This window comes from Phyllobates terribilis, unplaced genomic scaffold (assembly GCF_046119375.1).
Source record: "Phyllobates terribilis strain yellow unplaced genomic scaffold, ASM4611937v1 Scaffold_3__8_contigs__length_932513732, whole genome shotgun sequence".
NCBI classification, from domain to species: Eukaryota; Metazoa; Chordata; class Amphibia; order Anura; family Dendrobatidae; genus Phyllobates; species Phyllobates terribilis.
The window spans coordinates 664,794,284-664,815,317 of record NW_027362763.1 but is presented as its reverse complement, the minus strand read 5'-3'; the positions used below and the strand labels follow the sequence as shown (position 1 = coordinate 664,815,317).

Genomic DNA, 21,034 nt, shown 5'->3' with positions numbered 1-21,034 from the left:
ACTCCAGAGCTGCACTCACTATTCTGCTGGTGCAGTCACTGTGTACATACAGTACGTTACATTACTCATCCTGGGTTACATCCTGTATTATACTCCAGAGCTGCACTCACTATTCTGCTGGTGCAGTCACTGTGTACATACATTACATTACTGATCATCATGAGTTACATCCTGTATTATACTCCAGAGCTGCACTCACCATTCTGCTGGTGCAGTCACTGTGTACATACATTACATTACTGATCCTGGGTTACATCCTGTATTATACTCCAGAGCTGCACTCACTATTCTGCTGGTGCAGTCACTGTGTACATACATTACATTACTGATCCTGAGTTACACCCTGTATTATACTCCAGAGCTGCACTCACTATTCTGCTGGTGCAGTCACTGTGTACATACATTACATTATTGATCCTGAGTTACATCCTGTATTATACTCCAGAGCTGCACTCACTATTCTGCTGGTGCCATCACTGTGTACATACATTACATTACTGATCCTGAGTTACATCCTGTATTATACTCCAGAGCTGCACTCACTATTCTGCTGGTGCAGTCACTGTGTACATACATTACATTACTGATCCTGAGTTACATCCTGTATTATACTACAGAGCTGCACTCACTATTCTGCTGGTGCAGTCACTGTGTACATACATTACATTACTGATCCTGAGTTGCATCCTGTATTATACTCCAGAGCTGCACTCACTATTCTGCTGGTGCAGTCACTGTGTACATACATTACATTACTGATCCTGAGTTACATCCTGTATTATACTCCAGAGCTGGACTCACTATTCTGCTGGTGCAGTCACTGTGTATATACATTACATTACTGATCCTGAGTTACATCCTGTATTATACTCCAGAGCTGGACTCACTATTCTGCTGGTGCAGTCACTGTGTACATACATTACATTACTGATCCTGAGTTGCATCCTGTATTATACTCCAGAGCTGCACTCACTATTCTGCTGGTGCAGTCACTGTGTACATACATTACATTACTGATCCTGAGTTACATCCTGTATTATACTACAGAGCTGCACTCACTATTCTGCTGGTGCAGTCACTGTGTACATACATTACATTACTGATCCTGAGTTGCATCCTGTATTATACTCCAGAGCTGCACTCACTATTCTGCTGGTGCAGTCACTGTGTACATACATTACATTACTGATCCTGAGTTACATCCTGTATTATACTCCAGAGCTGGACTCACTATTCTGCTGGTGCAGTCACTGTGTATATACATTACATTACTGATCCTGAGTTACATCCTGTATTATACTCCAGAGCTGGACTCACTATTCTGCTGGTGCAGTCACTGTGTACATACATTACATTACTGATCCTGAGTTGCATCCTGTATTATACTCCAGAGCTGCACTCACTATTCTGCTGGTGCCATCACTGTGTACATACATTACATTACTGATCCTGAGTTACATCCTGTATTATACTCCAGAGCTGCACTCACTATTCTGCTGGTGCAGTCACTGTGTACATACATTACATTACTGATCCTGAGTTACATCCTGTATTATACTACAGAGCTGCACTCACTATTCTGCTGGTGCAGTCACTGTGTACATACATTACATTACTGATCCTGAGTTACATCCTGTATTATACTCCAGAGCTGCACTCACTATTCTGCTGGTGCAGTCACTGTGTACATACATTACATTACTGATCCTGAGTTACATCCTGTATTATACTACAGAGCTGCACTCACTATTCTGCTGGTGCAGTCACTGTGTACATACATTACATTACTGATCCTGAGTTGCATCCTGTATTATACTCCAGAGCTGCACTCACTATTCTGCTGGTGCAGTCACTGTGTACATACATTACATTACTGATCCTGAGTTACATCCTGTATTATACTCCAGAGCTGGACTCACTATTCTGCTGGTGCAGTCACTGTGTATATACATTACATTACTGATCCTGAGTTACATCCTGTATTATACTCCAGAGCTGGACTCACTATTCTGCTGGTGCAGTCACTGTGTACATACATTACATTACTGATCCTGAGTTGCATCCTGTATTATACTCCAGAGCTGCACTCACTATTCTGCTGGTGCAGTCACTGTGTACATACATTACATTACTGATCCTGAGTTACATCCTGTATTATACTCCAGAGCTGCACTCACTATTCTGCTGGTGCAGTCACTGTGTACATACATTACATTACTTATCCTGAGTTACATCCTGTATTATACTCCAGAGCTGCACTCACTATTCTGCTGGTGCAGTCACTGTGTACATACATTACATTACTGATCCTGAGTTACATCCTGTATTATACTCCAGAGCTGCACTCACTATTCTGCTGGTGCAGTCACTGTGTACATACATTACATTACTGATCCTGAGTTACATCCTGTATTATACTCCAAAGCTGCACTCACTATTCTGCTGGTGCAGTCAATGTGTACATAGATTACATTACTGATCCTGAGTTACCTCCTGTATTATACTCCAGAGCTGCACTCTCTATTCTGCTGGTGCATACACTGTGTACATACATTACATTACTGATCCTGAGTTACACCCTGTATTATACTCCAGAGCTGCACTCACTATTCTGCTGGTGCAGTCACTGTGTACATACATTACATTACTGATCCTGAGTTACATCCTGCATTATACTCCAGAGCTGCACTCACTATTCTGCTGGTGCAGTCACTGTGTACATTCATTACATTACTGATCCTGAGTTACATCCTGTATTATACTCCAGAGCTGCACTCACTATTCTGCTGGTGCAGTCACTGTGTACATACATTACATTACTGATCCTGAGTTACATCCTGTATTATACTCCAGAGCTGCACTCTCTATTCTGCTGATGCAGTCACTGTGTACATACATTACATTACTGATCCTGAGTTACATCCTGTATTATACCCCAGAGCTGCACTCACTATTCTGCTGGTGCAGTCACTGTGTACATACATTACATTACTAATCCTGAGTTACATCCAGTATTATACTCCAGAGCTGCACTCACTATTCTGCTGGTGCAGTCACTGTGTACATACATTACATTACTGATCCTGAGTTATATCCTGTATTATACTCCAGAGCTGCACTCACTATTCTGCTGGTGCAGTCACTGTGTACATACATTACATTACTGATCCTGAGTTACATCCTGTATTATACTCCAGAGCTGGACTCACTAGTCTGCTGGTGCAGTCACTGTGTACATACATTACATTACTGATTCTGAGTTACCTCCTGTATTATACTCCAGAGCTGCACTCACTATTCTGCTGGTGCAGTCACTGTGTACATACATTACATTACTGATCCCTGAGTTACCTCCTGTATTATACCCCAGAGCTGCACTCACTATTCTGCTGCTTCAGCCTTTGTATACATATAATCGGTGCCACCTGTGCAGGTAAGCGGGGCCATTTCTTCCTCCAAAACAGGTGGATTTGTGCATTACGATGAGCTAATGGACTGCAGTTGATTTCAGCTCTGGAGCACACCATGTGATGAAGCTTAAGATCTTTAAAACACAAGTAAAATAAGTGCCTTGAGATCCTTTAACCTATATTTTTTTTGGAAAACCAATTTTACCTTTATTTTTCCTTTTCTAATTTGCTCCGTTTTGTTTCTCCTCGCAGGTGATCAGTTCAGCCGGGAGACAACGTGAGCTCTTAGGGCGCAGACCATGATCTCTGAAATTCTGGAGAGCACGCCTCATTAAAGCAAGGGTGAGTCATCAAACCCGTCCGTATCCATTGTAAATAATAGAGGACTTCACGCCGAACCTCATAAACGTCTAATAAATGAAAACAGAGTCTCTTGTGGCGTAAGTAATGCGTGCGTCGCAATCCATAACCTCGCGGAACGCCGCCATTAATCTCAGAATATAATTTATCTGGATTGAATGAATCTGCAGCAGTAATTTATAAGAAATATCTACAGAATTACACTTCAGAACCCGCCTGATACAAATGACTGTGAATCCGGGGGAAAAACAATGCTACACATATTAATAATGTGCTTTCCGCGGCACCAGCCTGACATTGAGAATGCATGTGTTTAATACGAGTCGGCGCTGTTCACTGTCTGCAGAGAATTTATTTATCTGCATGGAGATTTTTCTTGTTCATTAGAATAAATGAGCCAATTGCAACATTATGATCATGACGTATATTACCGAAGACCTAATTATTAAGCGAAGACTATCTATGAGGAACGTTATGTCATCCTCACATTTGAGAGTTGGGGTGGAGAGGAGTATTTCGATATTGCTTTATGTTGTTTTTTTTTTTATTTGCTTTATTTATATTTATTGACATTATTTATAAATTATCGGAAGTCGTCTGGGATTTCGACCTCCGATCACATCCAGAGCTGCATGCGTAATTCATTTTTCTTGCTACATTTAAAGAGAGTTGTCGAACTACATCTTTATTTTAAAAGTTGGTTCACGGTGGTCTGAAAACAGAGAAGAAAGAAAGAAAGTTCAAATTGTACAAAAAATTTCAGATTCAAAAGAAACCACTCTTTTTTTTTTTTTTGCAAATTTGTTTCTGGCAAGTCCAGCAAAATGGCAGCCGGTAATTCCTGTCCTGCCACCCCCAAACCTCTGATGGTTCTTCTATTCTCCTTCTTCAGTCTCTTGTATCTTGGGCCTTCCATTCATTACACCCAAGTCTTCATGTGACTGCATTTTGCCCCGCGTGATGGTATGAGTCCCGGTGAACAGAAAACTCTGGCCGGAGGAAAGATATAGAGGATAAAAGATACTAAATAGAAGGCTACTACTAAGAGCAGCTGTAGCTCAGAAAAAAAAGAGATTTGCCACAACCAAATTTCAGTAGGGGGTTAAACTCACTAGAGATGGTTGTACACACTTTTATTAAGTATAAAATCAAATGGTAATAACATCACGCATTTCGAGGAGTACACCTGAAGAAGAAACTGAAGGCTTCGAAACGCGTCGTCTTTTTACCATTTGATTTTACACTTAATAAAAGTATTTGTAACCGTCTCTTAATGAGTTTAACTAATAAAAAAATATTCACAACCATCTGTAGAAAGTTTAACCTCTTACTGCAATTTGGTTGCGGCACCAGAATACCAATTTTCTTCCCAGCTATATTGTCTATGTAGCGTCGGCGTCTCTGCCTCCTGCCCAGCAGAGACGGTGATCCCCATACCGCCGTGGCCCGGTGTTCTCCACTCCGCTTCCTACTCCCGCTGTGCTGGCCTGGGGTGGGCGCACCATGCGCAGATCCCCGGGCACTGTGCTTAGGGCGCGCGCACCCTCCCTGCTTCTTAAAGAGGCCGCGCGCCATCCTAAAATGTCCCCAGCCAATGGCCGGAGGACACCTGTTATTTAAGGCACCTCCCCCAAGATGGAGGTGCCTGTGCAATGTTGTAGTTTGTGTGCTAACACTCTCTCCAGCCCTCAGGTCCCAGCCGTGCTCGTCAGCCAGCCTACCAGCCGTTCTTATCTGCCTGCCCATCAGGCGTTTGCTTCAGCTGTCAGGCCCGTGGGAGTCGCTGCTCTCACCCAGGGCCGGTCCCAGAGCGGCATCTGGTCCACCTTCCCGGTCCCTCCTTGGTTCACGGAGTCGACTAAGACACCGTGTAGCCAGGGTCAGTCCAGATAGGCACTTAGTCACGCCCCTCTGGTCCCTCCTAGTACCACAGCACAGTGGTTCCACCATCCGGACCCATAACAGTCTATCAGCAGATGCTTTGTGTTCCTTGCCCTCTGTTTTCTTCCTTGGATCAGACTCCTATCCTTTGCAGATCTGCCGGCTTCAGATAGCTTCATACAAGCCCCTCTAGTTAATGCAACGTCCTCAAGTGAGTCATCACCTTACTCACCTCCCCTCTGTTACACCAGGTGATGCCCCATGTGCGAGGGCAATCCTTTTTTCTTTTGTTTTGCTCAAAAAACAGGTAATAGAAGTTTGAAGAACCAGTCAGAGGATTGGCAGTGCCAGGACAAGCGCTGAAATGACCAAGGGGAGACAAAACAATAATTTTTATTCCCTTCAATTAACATCAGATTTATTTGATACATGTAGAATCTCCCACCTAAATTAAGCGAATCTGCCAAAATCAACTTTCAGGAGATTTGCTCAACTCTACTTCTCACCTACCAGACCACTCCTTTTCCTTAGTGCATGGATTCCTCATTTCATCTTTTAGCATTATATGACCACTGCAGCCAATCATGTGCTGTCTGAGCCAGAATATACAATCCCTCTCTCTCTTTTGGCTCCGAAGGCCGGTGAGTACGGCAAGCACCGCTGTGGCCAATGATTAGTTACTGTGGACATTTGATGTTCCCTCATGTAAAAGGAAGCGAGGAGACTGACGGGGAACACAGGTAACCGCACCAAGGAGCAGCAGGGATCCAATGATTGCGTATGTATTTTTTTTCTGATCACCATGGACCCATTTTTTATTTTAGATAGATGGAAACCCACTAGAAGGCTGCAAAATTGTAACCTTCTCCCTCTTTATGCTTGTTTAGGGTCACAAACCTTTCCTACCTAGAGCAAATGAATAAAAAATAAGATACATGTCGCCTGTCTTATTAGTAACAGCCGGCGGTTGGGTTTTGACTCTTGTTCCCAGTTTCAGCAATATTTAATACTGCCCCTCCCTGGATAGTCACTTACCAAGACATGCCGATGTCAAATTCACGATGACCTGAGAATGTTCCCATATCCAGAATGTGCTTTCTGCAAGACGTCTCCTATTTTGCCGCTTGCTCCTTTTGCCGCCTGCATACATTAATTCAGAACGCATTGGTAACTTTTGAGGAATCGTGATGATTTCTTCTTACCTTAATCCCAAAAGGCCTATGCATATTACACAGCTCCGCTCTCTGAAATAGTATTAAATTGTATTTCCTATTGCTTCACCGGCACAACACGGCTCATGACTAAAATAATATTCTGCCGGTTTAGGCAATAAGCAGCGGAGATGGTAAATCCTGGGATTATTTTTCTGAAATAACGTCTGTATCCCGGAATGGTGCACACGCCACTGATGGAGAAAATAGATGGAAACATAACCAGACCATGTGTATCACACAGATGCAGGGGGAAGGGCTCGGAAGGTTATATTCGCAACATTGTTGCCATTTTTCTTAAAGGGACCTCATCGTCAAACTTTTGTTTTCGGATATTTTTTCCAGATCTTCTTTTGAGAGTAATATAATAAATAATTATTATTTTTTTCATTCATTTACATTGTGATCCTTCCAAAATGTATTTTTAATTTCTGAACACATCCTCATCAGTATTCAGTGGGGCCGGGAATATGTAACTTAGTAACTCATGGGACCTTTCATTATCACCGTCTAATTTGATTGACTGAACAAGTCCACAAGGCTAGCCTCTCCTTTAGGCCATGGCCCCACTATCAGTATCCGGTCAGTATTTTTTCTCAGGAGTGGGTGATCAATGCAGAATTGGTGACTTGTTTCTATTATACCTTGTCTCTGATTGTTCCTCACCTGGTTTTGGCTCCCACTCCTGAGAAAAAATACTGACCGAATACTGATAGTGGGGCCGTGGCCTTAGGGATCGAGGACACCCAACTGTGTGTGGACCGCTGATTCGAAACCCCTGATTTACACTTTTGGGGGGGGGGGGGGTTAAGTCACTTTCTTTTTCATCCTGTTGTATTACTTTTTGTTTTTGGTGTCGAATTCATCAAAAGAGAAACATGTGAATTATGAATTTGGAACAAAGTTAAAAAAATAGGTTTTCTTCCTGTCTCGTCTTTGGTGCCAAAAGTCCCATGTTAGTGCTAAAAAAATTGCAAAAAATAATGAGCCAAAAATACAGGCAAACGCAAAACAAAAATACAGATGGGGAGGAGAGGGGTGGAACTGGAGTGAAGTTGCAGCAAATTTTGTGACATTTTAAAAATTAATGAATCAGACTAAAACATCTGGAATTCTTGGACTCCGGAAAACAGAATAAAAAAAAGGGGGCAAGCACATATAAAACAGACTTCAAATACAATACTGAATTGGATGCAAATAAAAAAGAGTCCTTGAAACTTTTTTAATGTTCACTTTGTTCTACTGTAACTGGTAAATGGGGTTTTAAAGTCATGGGGAAATGGGGAAAAGTATGCAAATCATCTCTCCTGCAGAAGAAATAAAACTCTAGCACCTCCTATAGGTGACTACCCTGAAAGACGATGTCTGATTCTTGATTAGGGTTGAGCGAGTATGTTCTGTCCGAGTATGCTCGGGCCGAGCTCCGAGTATTTACAACTGCTCGGTGATCTGGTTGAATCGCTCCCGTGTGCATGATTTGCAACTGTTTGACAGCTTTAGTACATGTGAGGAATGTGTAAGAAATAGACATGTAATAAAGCTGTCAAACAGTTGCAAATCATGCACACGGGAGCGATTCAACCATATCACCCGAGCAGCTGTAAATACTCGGAGCTCGGCCCGAGCATACTCGGAACAGAACATACTCGCTCAACACTAGTCTTGATACATGACTATCAGTAAGATTAGATATATCCAGCTATGTACAGCTGTTTCGGAGAGTTCTTGCTCCTTGTCTGAAGGAATCAGACATTGTCACATAGGGGACGTAACTATAGGTGGAATTAGAGAGAATTTTCTTTTTCTTGGTGACATAATTTGCATTTTTATTCATAATATTGGCCCCATAACTTGCTATAGGCTCATGCCCCCCCCCACATACCTATTAGGGATTTTTCCCTTCCAATCGATTTGAAATGTGGGTAGGATCAATCTCCGCTTTTCTGTCCTTTCACAAAGATACTGGGAGACTCAGCGCTTCACCTACTGGACCAGGAACTCCTATTGCAGGAAGATGTTTCCCCCCAACTAATCGTACGAGACCTCTGCAGTCTGCACCAAAAGAAGCGCTAACGAGCACCAACTAAATACGCCAGTGCTATTACCGATTATAGATGAACCTATACACTCTGAATACAGTGCCCCCTACCTACCCATGTGCCTCATGTCAGAGAAAGGGAGCTCTCCCTAGAGGTGGCTGTAGACAAGATCTTATCATGTATCTCTGTATACAGGGAGCTCCCCCTACTGGTGGCTGCAGACAGGATCTTATCATGTATCTCTGTATACAGGGAGCTCCACCTAGTGGTGGCTGCAGACAGAATCTTATCATGTAACTCTATATACAGGGAGCTCCCTCTAGTGGTGGCTGCAGACAGCATCTTATCATGTATCTCTGTATAGAAGAAGCTCCCCCTACTGGTGGCTGCAGACAGGATCTTATCATGTATCTCTGTATACAGGGAGCTCCCCCTAGTGGTGGCTGCAGACAGCATCTTATCATGTATCTCTGTATAGAAGAAGCTCCCCCTACTGGTGGCTGCAGACAGGATCTTATCATGTATCTCTGTATACAGAGAGCTCCCCCTAGTGGTGGCTGCAGACATAATATCATGTATCTCTGTATACAGGGAGATCCCCCTAGTGGTGACTGCAGACAGAATTGTATCTCTGTATACAGGGATCTCCCCCTAGTGGTGACTGCAGACAGAATTGTATCTCTGTATACAGGGAGCTCCCCCTAGTGGTGACTGCAGACAGAATCTTATCATGTATCTCTGTACACAGGGAGCTCCCCCTAGTGGTGGCTGCAGACAGAATCTTATCATGTATCTCTGTATAGAAGAAGCTCCCCCTACTGGTGGCAGCAGACAGGATCTTATCATGTATCTCTGTATACAGGGAGCTCCCCCTAGTGGTGGCTGCAGACATAATATCATGTATCTCTGTATACAGGGAGCTCTCCCTAGTGGTGGCTGCAGACAGAATCTTATCATGTATCTCTGTATACAGGGTGCTCCCCCTAGTGGTGACTGCAGACATAATCTTACCATGCATCTCTGTATACAGGTAGCTCCTCCTAGTGGTGGCTGCAAACAGGATATTATCATGTATCTCTGTATACAGGGAGCTCCCCCTAGTGGTGGCTGCAGACAGGATCTTATCATGTATCTCTCTATACAGGGAGCTCCCCCTAGTGGTGTTTGCAGACAGAATGTTATCATGCATCTCTGTATACAGGGAGCTCCCCCTAGTGGTGGCTGCAGACAGAATCTTATCATGTATCTCTGTATAGAAGAAGCTCCCCCTACTGGTGGCAGCAGACAGGATCTTATCATGTATCTCTGTATACAGGGAGCTCCCCCTAGTGGTGGCTGCAGACAGGATCTTATCATGTATCTCTGTATACAGGGAGCTCCCCCTATTGGTGGCTGCAGACAGGATCTTATCATGTATCTCTGTATACAGGGAGCTCCCCCTAGTGGTGGCTGCAGATGGCATCTTATCATGTATCTATGTATACAGGGAGCTCCCCCTAGTGGTGACTGCAGACAGAATTGTATCTCTGTATACAGGGAGTCATCCTAGTGGTGGCTGCAGACAGGGTCTTATCATGTATCTCTGTATACAGGGAGCCCCCCCTAGTGGTGGCTGCAGACAGAATCTTATCATGTATCTCTATATACAGGGAGCTCCCCCTAGAGGTGGCTGCAGACAGAATCTTATCATGTATCTCTGTATACAGGGAGCTCCCCCTAGTGGTGGCTGCAGACAGAATCTTATCATGTATCTCTGTATACAGGGAGCTCCCCCTAGAGGTGGCTGCAGACAGAATCTTATCATGTATCTCTGTATACAGGGAGCTCCCCCTAGTGGTGGCTGCAGACAGGATCTTATCATGTATCTCTGTATAGTGGGAGCTCCACCTAGTGGTGGCTGCAGACAGAATCTTATCATGTAACTCTATATACAGGGAGCTCCCTCTAGTGGTGGCTGCAGACAGCATCTTATCATGTATCTCTGTATAGAAGAAGCTCCCCCTACTGGTGGCTGCAGACAGGATCTTATCATGTATCTCTGTATACAGAGAGCTCCCCCTAGTGGTGGCTGCAGACATAATATCATGTATCTCTGTATACAGGGAGCTCCCCCTAGTGGTGACTGCAGACAGAATTGTATCTCTGTATACAGGGATCTCCCCCTAGTGGTGACTGCAGACAGAATTGTATCTCTGTATACAGGGAGCTCCCCCTAGTGGTGACTGCAGACAGAATCTTATCATGTATCTCTGTATACAGGGAGCTCCCCCTAGTGGTGGCTGCAGACAGAATCTTATCATGTATCTCTGTATAGAAGAAGCTCCCCCTACTGGTGGCAGCAGACAGGATCTTATCATGTATCTCTGTATACAGGGAGCTCCCCCTAGTGGTGGCTGCAGACATAATATCAGGTATCTCTCTATACAGGGAGCTCTCCCTAGTGGTGGCTGCAGACAGAATCTTATCATGTAACTCTATATACAGGGAGCTCCCCCTAGTGGTGGCTGCGGACAGAATCTTATCATGTATCTCTGTATACAGGGTGCTCCCCCTAGTGGTGACTGCAGACATAATCTTACCATGCATCTCTGTATACAGGTAGCTCCTCCTAGTGTGGCTGCAAACAGGATATTATCATGTATCTCTGTATACAGGGAGCTCCCCCTAGTGGTGGCTGCAGACAGGATCTTATCATGTATCTCTCTATACAGGGAGCTCCCCCTAGTGGTGGTTGCAGACAGAATCTTATCATGTATCTCTGTATACAGGGAGCTCCCCCTAGTGGTGGCTGCAGACAGAATCTTATCATGTATCTCTGTATAGAAGAAGCTCCCCCAACTGGTGGCAGCAGACAGGATCTTATCATGTATCTCTGTATACAGGGAGCTCCCCCTAGTGGTGGCTGCAGACAGAATCTTATCATGTAACTCTATATACAGGGAGCTCCCCCTAGTGGTGGCTGCGGACAGAATCTTATCATGTATCTCTGTATACAGGGTGCTCCCCCTAGTGGTGACTGCAGACATAATCTTACCATGTATCTCTGTATACAGGTAGCTCCTCCTAGTGGTGGCTGCAAACAGGATATTATCATGTATCTCTGTATACAGGGAGCTCCCCCTAGTGGTGGCTGCGGACAGAATCTTATCATGTATCTCTGTATACAGGGAGCTCCCCCTAGTAGTGACTGCAGACATAATGTTATCATGTATCTCTGTATACAGGGAGCTCCCCCTAGTGGTGGCTGCGGACAGGATCTTATCATGTATCTCTCTATACAGGGAGCTCCCCCTAGTGGTGGTTGCAGACAGAATCTTATCATGTATCTCTGTATACAGGGAGCTCCCCCTAGTGGTGGCTGCAGACAGAATCTTATCATGTATCTCTGTATAGAAGAAGCTCCCCCAACTGGTGGCAGCAGACAGGATCTTATCATGTATCTCTGTATACAGGGAGCTCCCCCTAGTGGTGGCTGCAGACAGAATCTTATCATGTAACTCTATATACAGGGAGCTCCCCCTAGTGGTGGCTGCGGACAGAATCTTATCATGTATCTCTGTATACAGGGTGCTCCCCCTAGTGGTGACTGCAGACATAATCTTACCATGTATCTCTGTATACAGGTAGCTCCTCCTAGTGGTGGCTGCAAACAGGATATTATCATGTATCTCTGTATACAGGGAGCTCCCCCTAGTGGTGGCTGCGGACAGAATCTTATCATGTATCTCTGTATACAGGGAGCTCCCCCTAGTAGTGACTGCAGACATAATGTTATCATGTATCTCTGTATACAGGGAGCTCCCCCTAGTGGTGGCTGCAAACAGGATATTATCATGTATCTCTGTATACAGGGAGCTCCCCCTAGTGGTGGCTGCGGACAGAATCTTATCATGTATCTCTGTATACAGGGAGCTCCCCCTAGTGGTTACTGCAGACAGAATCTTATCATATATCTCTGTATACAGGGAGCTCCTCCTAATGGTGGCTGTAGACATAATCTTATCACATATCTCTGTATACAGGGAGCTCCCCCTAGTGGTGGCTGCTGATAGACAGATATTAATTTTTTTCCTTAAAGGGAATCTGACACCTAAAAAAATGCTATTAGCCTGCAGATATTGCTTTAATCTACAGGTTTATAGCATTTTGGACCTGCCCGGCTCCTGCACTTAGAGCCCTGCTGTAGGGAGGAAATTAACTTCATTTGTAACAGCAGCATCCTGCCTCCAGTCATAGGAGCGGCACCGGCGCAGGTTCAGTCACCGCTCTGTGAATATGGAAAGTGGCGGCTGTAACCACGCCCCCGGCATGAACCGCACAGCCGGCCCTAATGCTGATCTGCTGTCAGTCAGTGCTGAATGCTACCAGGAGGAATAATGTTAATTTCTTCCCAACCTCAGGGTTCTAAATGCAGGAGCCGGGCAGGTCCTAAACGCTATTAACCTGTAGATTAGCCCCATATCTGCAGGTTGATAGCATTTTTTCAGATGACGGTTCCCCTTTAACCGTGACTTTATAAGCAAATCTATATTATGGAATTCATTACAAGATAATTTGAACCTCACAAAGTTGTGCAACTAAAGACTTATTTTCTGGGGTTTTTTTTTTGCAGTTTGACAGCATATGAATGAATATTTAGATTTTACTACAATCCAAAAAATATAAAAAAATATATATATATTTTTGAAAAATTATTTTGCGAAAAATGCACGCGCCCTCATCAATGGCCCCTGGGTAAAGTCCTCTGTCCTCTGTGGTTGGCGAAGATAAATCTTACTATTGATCTAGATCTGATGTTGTTTCTCAAGAGTCTTCCCTAATAGTTTAATCTGAGATACAAAGAGGTATATGTGCCGCTAATCCTGCGCCGTCTTTCCTTTCTTTTCATGAAGTTTCGCGACTTGTCTTTGATGCTTTGGTTTCTTGGCAACAGAAGTTGGAGGAGATTTATAGAAAATTCCTTTCAGTCCTTTCTGTCTTTTACTTCAAAACATTGGTGAATAAATTATGGACCTGCAAGAAGAAGAAGAAGAAAAAGCAGGAGAAGGTCAGATGGTTCCAGCGTTGAGTCCCTGGTGGCACTGGCACAAAACTAAATCGTGTCGATGACAAAATCCCGGTATAGAGAATTCTTCATTATTTTTCGGCATACCTCCCATCTCCACTTCTGGAAAAAAAGGACAAATGTCCCGGTCTCTTGGTAGAGTTGGAGAATCTTCCTGGTGTCACTGAAGCCTTCTGAGATGCTGAACCTTCCTGGGAAGCCATGTTTCTGGAGCGTTCCTTGTAATTTGGGATGCTCCATTGTAAGATAGAGCCCTGGTGCCCAAAAGCACATTCGGTGGGTGGGGGATGGAAGAGGAGGAGGTACGAAAAGAAGAGGTGATGAAAATTGAATCCTATAAATTTTCTCAATTTTGGATTTGCATTGAATTTATTCAATATGATTTGAATGTATTTTATTATGCTCTGGGGTCTCTCTAGGTCCGCACAGCTCCTTCTCGTTCCGGTCTTATCTTCATTCACCGGTCTCCAATAGAGATGGGTGAATAAATTCGAGTGGAATTGAACTCTACTCATATTTTTACAAAAAAGCCGCCTTCTCAAAAATGCAGATTTTGGGTCATTCGCTTCCGCGTAGATTTATCAGAAAGGTGCTTGTGGAAAGCCAGACGCTTCGGTTGGAGGAGAAGTGATTGTAGGGCATGGGTTGTTTTTTAATTCTCGGGTCATTTTCCATACCTACGTGTGCATACCTGGACACAAAGGGGGGAAATTATTATTATGAGTGAACTGAAAAGTTTGGCATTTGTACAGGACAGTTAATTTTCCGGTGCTAAACGCCAAACATGGACTTTCCCCGGAAGTTCGTTGCAATGTTTGGAGTTCCGTTGGAGAGAGAGAGAGAAAGAGAGAATATTTTCCGGTTCAAAAGTCCGGGTCCCCATAGTTTTTAATTGGGTTCAAGTTTGGGTTCAATTCTGGTACCCAAAACGAACTTTGCAATCAAGTTCGGTTCGGGTACCAGAACCCAAACTTCTTCGAGTCCACTCATCCCTAATTATGAGGACACTTTAAAGTCATGTTTCCTTGTAACCCTTTATTCATTATTTACACCAAATGTATCAAAGTATCTCACATTTGGTAAATTTGGCGCATCTTATGATAAAACTCTTCTGCCTAGAAATGTTACTCCAATATTTAAGATACAGGAATGAGCTCGTGACATTCTTGCCTCTTTTTAAAAAAGGTATCAATTCATAAATCCGGGTAAGACCTCATTGACACAGATAACCACATTGACTTTTGGAAAGTGTCAAAAGAAGCATAAAATTTCAAAAAGTCACAGATGTTTCCCCAAACTCTCATCCAAACTATTCAGGTGATATGAAGGAGCGTTGACGTCTTCGCTGTGACATATAGAAAATTGCTGCGGTGATTTGGTTTGACGGGACGGTAATCAGGCTGAACCTTCACTTCTGGGCATTGAGCTATTTATTGTAGGACATGATGGGATATCAGGAGATGGGAGGATTTCCTCCTCCGTCCTATTCTTTGGAGATATCTGGGCACCAACTAAAGTGACTTCAGATCTTCTCGGTACTTTTTGAATCTGATACAGACTGGAGAGGAATTATTCTGCCGGCGATTCTGACACATTTTATCCACCCCCTGAAAAAAATTGGATGTCTATAAATTTCCATTTATTTTTTTTTTTTCATTGTCGTTGATATCTTTTTTTTTTTTTTTGCAAAAATAAAAAAAAGTTACATATCTGGAAGAGATAAGAGAACACCGGCGTGGGTTGAAAGGAGAATGTCACTTTTTTGGCAGGAACAGATTGAGACTTTGTGTTCTCTTGAATCAGACACGATCCCTCGGGTAATTTCCGTGGATAAACACAAGCAATCCAGCGCATTATACAAAACACGATCTGTTACTTTTTTTTTATATTTCTATTTTTTTTTGCCTTTTTTTTGATGATGCTGGACTGGAAGCGTTTTATTGTATTATTTATAACAACTTTGACTCATATAATACTGGGAACTATTCCTAATAGGCTGCGGTCGGATTTCTGGGAAGTTTTGTGAGACAGAAATCTTTTTTGCGTTTTTGAAGTTAGACTTTTTTTCATACAATATTAAAATACTTCTTGACAGTTCCTTTAGGAAAGTTTCCAGTTGAATCCAGCGGCGGGGTAACATTTGTTTTAGACGCATTTCCATATATAGTTTTTGTAGGGTTTCTTTGTCACTGAATGAGAACAAGCTTTTTTATATGATATAATAATAATAATAATATGATTATTGATAAGGATTCTTTTCAGTGTTCTAAAAACCCGAATGTTTTAAAGGGAAGCGATCATTAGAAAAAGACTCATTGTTTTAATCGGATTTTTGTGTTACATGTTGGCAATATTTTTTCATACTATGATCTTTAAGGCAACATTTTTAATCTTGCAATTTTCATATTGGCCACTAGGGATGCACTTCTTATTCTTTCAGGAAGAATTTACAGTAGTTTCTTTATCATCAGAGGCAAGATTACAATGATAAGTAACAGCTCACTTCCTCCTATTCAATGACTGATAAATGAACAGATCAGACAAAATTAAAATTTTCCTCTTTGGCTTTGATTTTCCCCAAACTGGGAAGTTATTCTCCATAAATTAATGTCTCTTGTTATGTGCTGTGGGGTCTATAAAGAGACCCCAGAACATAATGAAGGTAAGATGTAAAAAATAAAAAAAAAATACTCATACGGGCCGCTCCCCTCTCCGTCCTCCCCCGCTGCTCCCGCACTCCGCACCTTCATCATGTCGCAACGCTTCTCCGGCACTGCGTTTCCTCTACACCACGGCGTTTAGAGTCTAAAAAAAAGCCCTGGTGGCCAAAAAAAAAAAATCCCCAAAAGTTCTAATTTTTATTTTTGCTAAAGATTTTGATATTGAAAAAAGATTAAAAAAAATCCAAAAATTAAAAAAATATATATTTAACACGCGCACAATTTAAACAACAGATAATTTTTTCGTAATTTTTTTTTCTCCTTTCATACTTTTTCATACTATGAAAAGAACATCAAGCTCAAAAAAGGCTACAAAGAGCAAAATATTCTGAAAAATAATGCAACTTTTTGTATTTCGTGAGGTCTCCATTATTGTGAAAACTGTGTTCCAAGGGCGTATGTATCATTGAAGAAATATAGGCAGCTACTAATGGGCCCTTGGAGAGAGAGGGGGCCCACACTTTAAATGGGTGGTAAAAATTTGGGTTAGGTTCTGATCTCCTCCGCAGAAGTTTGGGTTAGGCAATAGACAGTTGACCAAAGGATCACGGGAAGTAGATGAGGGTCAGACAAGGATTGGAACTCCTATGTCAGGTTTTGATGGGGCATTAAACTTCTCCAGCACCAAAACTTCTCCAATTTTTGGGGGTTTCTGATGCGAAGAATGGTATTCAGTAATGCCCAAACTCCACCGGAAATCTTGTGGGCTCCATTGGAAGTCAACAAGATCCATGAGGATTTGATGAGAACCATTTGAGATCAGAAGTGTGATGGCAAAATGATGACTAACGCAAGAACCTCAATCTTCAGAGGCGATCCTGCGGAGCCCACCTGCCCTTAGTGCAAGCGATCGCGGGGTGCCCATGAGATGCAATGGTGGCTGAGGATATTCTGAAGGCCTCCACCTCTACCATGACCCTACTGCTATGAAGCCCAGCCACTGGCCAATAATTGTACAATAGACCTGCATTATTGCAATATCACAATGTATCATTCAGGCAATTAACTTATTTTAGACTCAAGCCCCCTATAGAGAAAGTAAAGATAAAAGATACATAATATAGAAAAAATAGAAAATAATAAACATAAAAAGTAAAAAAAAAAATAAATAAAAAAAAAATAATAATATTAATATATATATATAAAAGTAAAAAATAGAAAAATAGAAAATGAAATAAAAAATAAAAGTATAAATCTTGCTCTCCTCTTTTCCCAAAAATATATAAAAATGAACATATTCGGAACCGCTTTGTGCTAAAGTCATCAAACTACTGAAATATTACAATATTTTACAATAAATCGCTGTCTTTTTGTCATTTTGGATACCCCCCCGAAATGGAAATAAAGATATAAAAAAAAGTACTATGGTCAATGTAATTGAAGTATCGATAAAAATTACAGCTCATCCCAGAAAAAAGAAGTCATTCATACGTCCATACAAAGCTATTAAGAAAAGAACACAAAAAAATTATAGTGAAATTTTATTTACACATTATTATTTTTTTTAAATACTAAGCAAAAAAAAAAAATTGGCAAAAAATTAGTTTTTTTTTTCGTTGGTATCCAGTTGATTTTTTTTTTTATTTTTTTTTCGCTACATTATTTATTAAAGTGAAATGTGTCATTCCAAACTACAACTTGTCCTGAAATAATCAAATTCTTATATGACTATGTGGATTAAAAAAAAAAAATGATGGAGCTTGGAAAAAAAAAAAAAAAGAGGAAAAACAAAAGGGCAAAAATAAAAAAAGGCCACGGCGCGCGTTGGGGTTATAGGGATTGCACAGGGAGGATAAAAAAAAATACATGACCTTTTCATCCAAATAAGTGTCTGGGTGGTGTACGATATTGCATTTTAGCCCCATCCCATTCCCTTTTACGAAATTAAAGCTGCAATACCAAAGGTAACCTGTTCACATGGGATGGCGCTGGTTTTGGAAGAAAGCCGCCATGTTTTTCTAATCCTGCTCTAATCTTTTATACCTGCTATACAAGGTAAAGAAACAGAAAAGTTTGATTCTCTTGCAGCCAAAATGGGCAACATTAGAAAAAAAAACAGAAGAAGAAAACCATTTTTCCTTTTTTGTTATTTTTGCATAGAGCGGCTCCTCCGCAGGTGACTATAACCGGTGACATTATTATATTCTTACTTCAAATTCAGACAGACGTTAATTATCTAATTACTCAGCGCTGATCTGAATCTCCATCTACTACAATGTAATAATAGGTGCTGGCGGGATCGTCAACGCTCGGCGGTTTTTCACTTTTGTCAGGAATGTTTATCATTGTCCCATTCATTCCTGTCCTTTTGTCGGGGTGTGAATGGCAGACGCGGGTATGATTAGTGAAGGGTTGGCTTTGATGAACAATGGTCCTACAGAAACGTCTGCTACTAACGATGAAACGCGCCAAAGTCGGAGATGTACAATGTGCTAACGAGTCGTGCGGAGCAGGTGATAAAAGTATCGTTCATCCCTCCAATGGCGGATCATAGATGGGACATGAAAACCTGGATGGAGATTAGAGGGATCTAATTTTATTTTCTGGACTCACCAGCACCACCCTTGTCTATTGGTCATGTCAGGTAATGCAGCTCGGTCACATTCATGTGGATAACAGACAGAGGCTATAAGAATTTTTGACCTCTGTCTGTTAATGGGGGATATGGGAAAATTAAAGAGGAGCTTTGATGTCGAAAGTGGGCAATTTTTTTGCTTATTTTATTCCTCAAAAAATCCCCCTTAGTAAAGTCCAAAAAATTAACAGTAAATATAAAGGCTCAGATCTTTGCAACCAAATGACAAAAAAAAACAAAACAAAAAAAAAAACTGAACTGAATTCTCAGGGGAGCAAAGGAATAAAATAAAAGCAAAGACTGGACACTTTTGACCGGGCGACAGCTCGTCTTTGACGTTCATGCTCAGAACTTTTCCCCATGCACTTAGGCTTAGGATGATTTGCACATAGAGGGCCAATAGTTCATCTTTTTCTACAAGTTTTCTGGCATCAAAAAGTTACACATTTAGCACAAACAGTGTTTGTGGGAAAATGTTGCCACTTTTGGCTTCAACATTTTTCTAAATTTTACCAAACCTCAATTGAGCTGTAGGTTCAAGATTGAACTATGGAACACCGGTCTTGATAAATCCCCACCTCCAGTGTTTTTTTTTATGCATTTTTTGGAATTAATGTTTTTTCAACTTCAGTCTTTCACTTAGAATTGGTCTTCTGTCCAGGATCTTCCAGCATTGACAAGGGCAAGCAATAATATGGTGTTGGGCATTGCTTGTCATTCATGTGTGGGGTACTTGATATGTTATAGTGAACACCAGAAAAATCCAAACAGAAGGCCCAAAATGAGAAGAATGGAAGGTATTGGATGAGAAGAGTAAAAGACTGGAGATGAGATGAAAAGAGTGGAAGACCGGAGATGAAATGAGAAGAATGGAAGCCCAGAGATGAGATGAAAAGACTGGAAGACATGAGATGAGAAGAGTTAAAGACTGGAGATGAAATGAGAAGAGTGGAAGACCGGAGATGAAATGAGAAGAATGGAAGCCCAGAGATGAGATGAAAAGACTGGAAGACATGAGATGAGAAGAGTTAAAGACTGGAGATGAAATGAGAAGAGTGGAAGACCGGAGATATGAAGCAAGCAAGGAACTGGACAGAGGACTGGAGATGAGAATAGTAGAAGACAGGAGATAAAATGAAAAGAGTGGAAGACTTGAGATCAGAAGCAAGTGGAGTACTGGATATAAGAAGAGTGGAAGATTGGAGATGAAATATGAAGAGTGGAAAACTGGAGATGAGATGAGAAGAGTGGAAGACTGGAGATAAGAAGCAAGCAAGGGACTGGACAGAGGACTGGAGATGAGAAGAGTAGAAGACAGGAGATAAAATGAAAAGAGTGGAAGACTGCAGATAATAAAGAAGACGAGTGTAGTGAGCTGGCAGGCTCTGGCTGTTCTGTGATTATTGATATAGAGTCTGTTACAGAAGTGATTACACAGGATGATGTTGCCACCCTGTGGCCAGAGGTTGCACCTGCGCAGGGTGTGATGACAGAGAAAAAGACTGAGCCTCCTGTGTCCCGCCCTAGAGAGTCACGTGACCAAAGTGGGAAGCAGGAAAAAGCGCGCGAAGAGTCTGCTGTGGTCTGTGAAAAGAGCCAGGACGGTGTGCAGGCCCTCGTGTGTGGCGCAGGAGAGACTCTCAACGTGATTTCTTCTATCTGACACCATATCCTCGGAGCCTTCCCCAGCTCCTGCACTGCTGAAGGATTCATCTGTTACACTCCCTGCTACTGGAGTGTGGACTACATAAGGGGACCCACCAGAGCTTCTAT

General features: G+C 42.2%; 1 protein-coding gene across 1 annotated transcript in view; it reads left to right on the top strand.

Moving 5' to 3' along the window:
- The window catches only part of LRFN2 (leucine rich repeat and fibronectin type III domain containing 2), a 758,344-nt gene that overhangs the window by 312,691 nt on the left and 424,619 nt on the right, over window positions 1-21,034 (top strand). The window contains exon 2 of the mRNA XM_073671733.1: window positions 3,663-3,752. The gene's annotated coding sequence lies outside the window, so the exon portion shown is untranslated. The remainder of the gene's footprint in view (window positions 1-3,662; window positions 3,753-21,034) is intronic.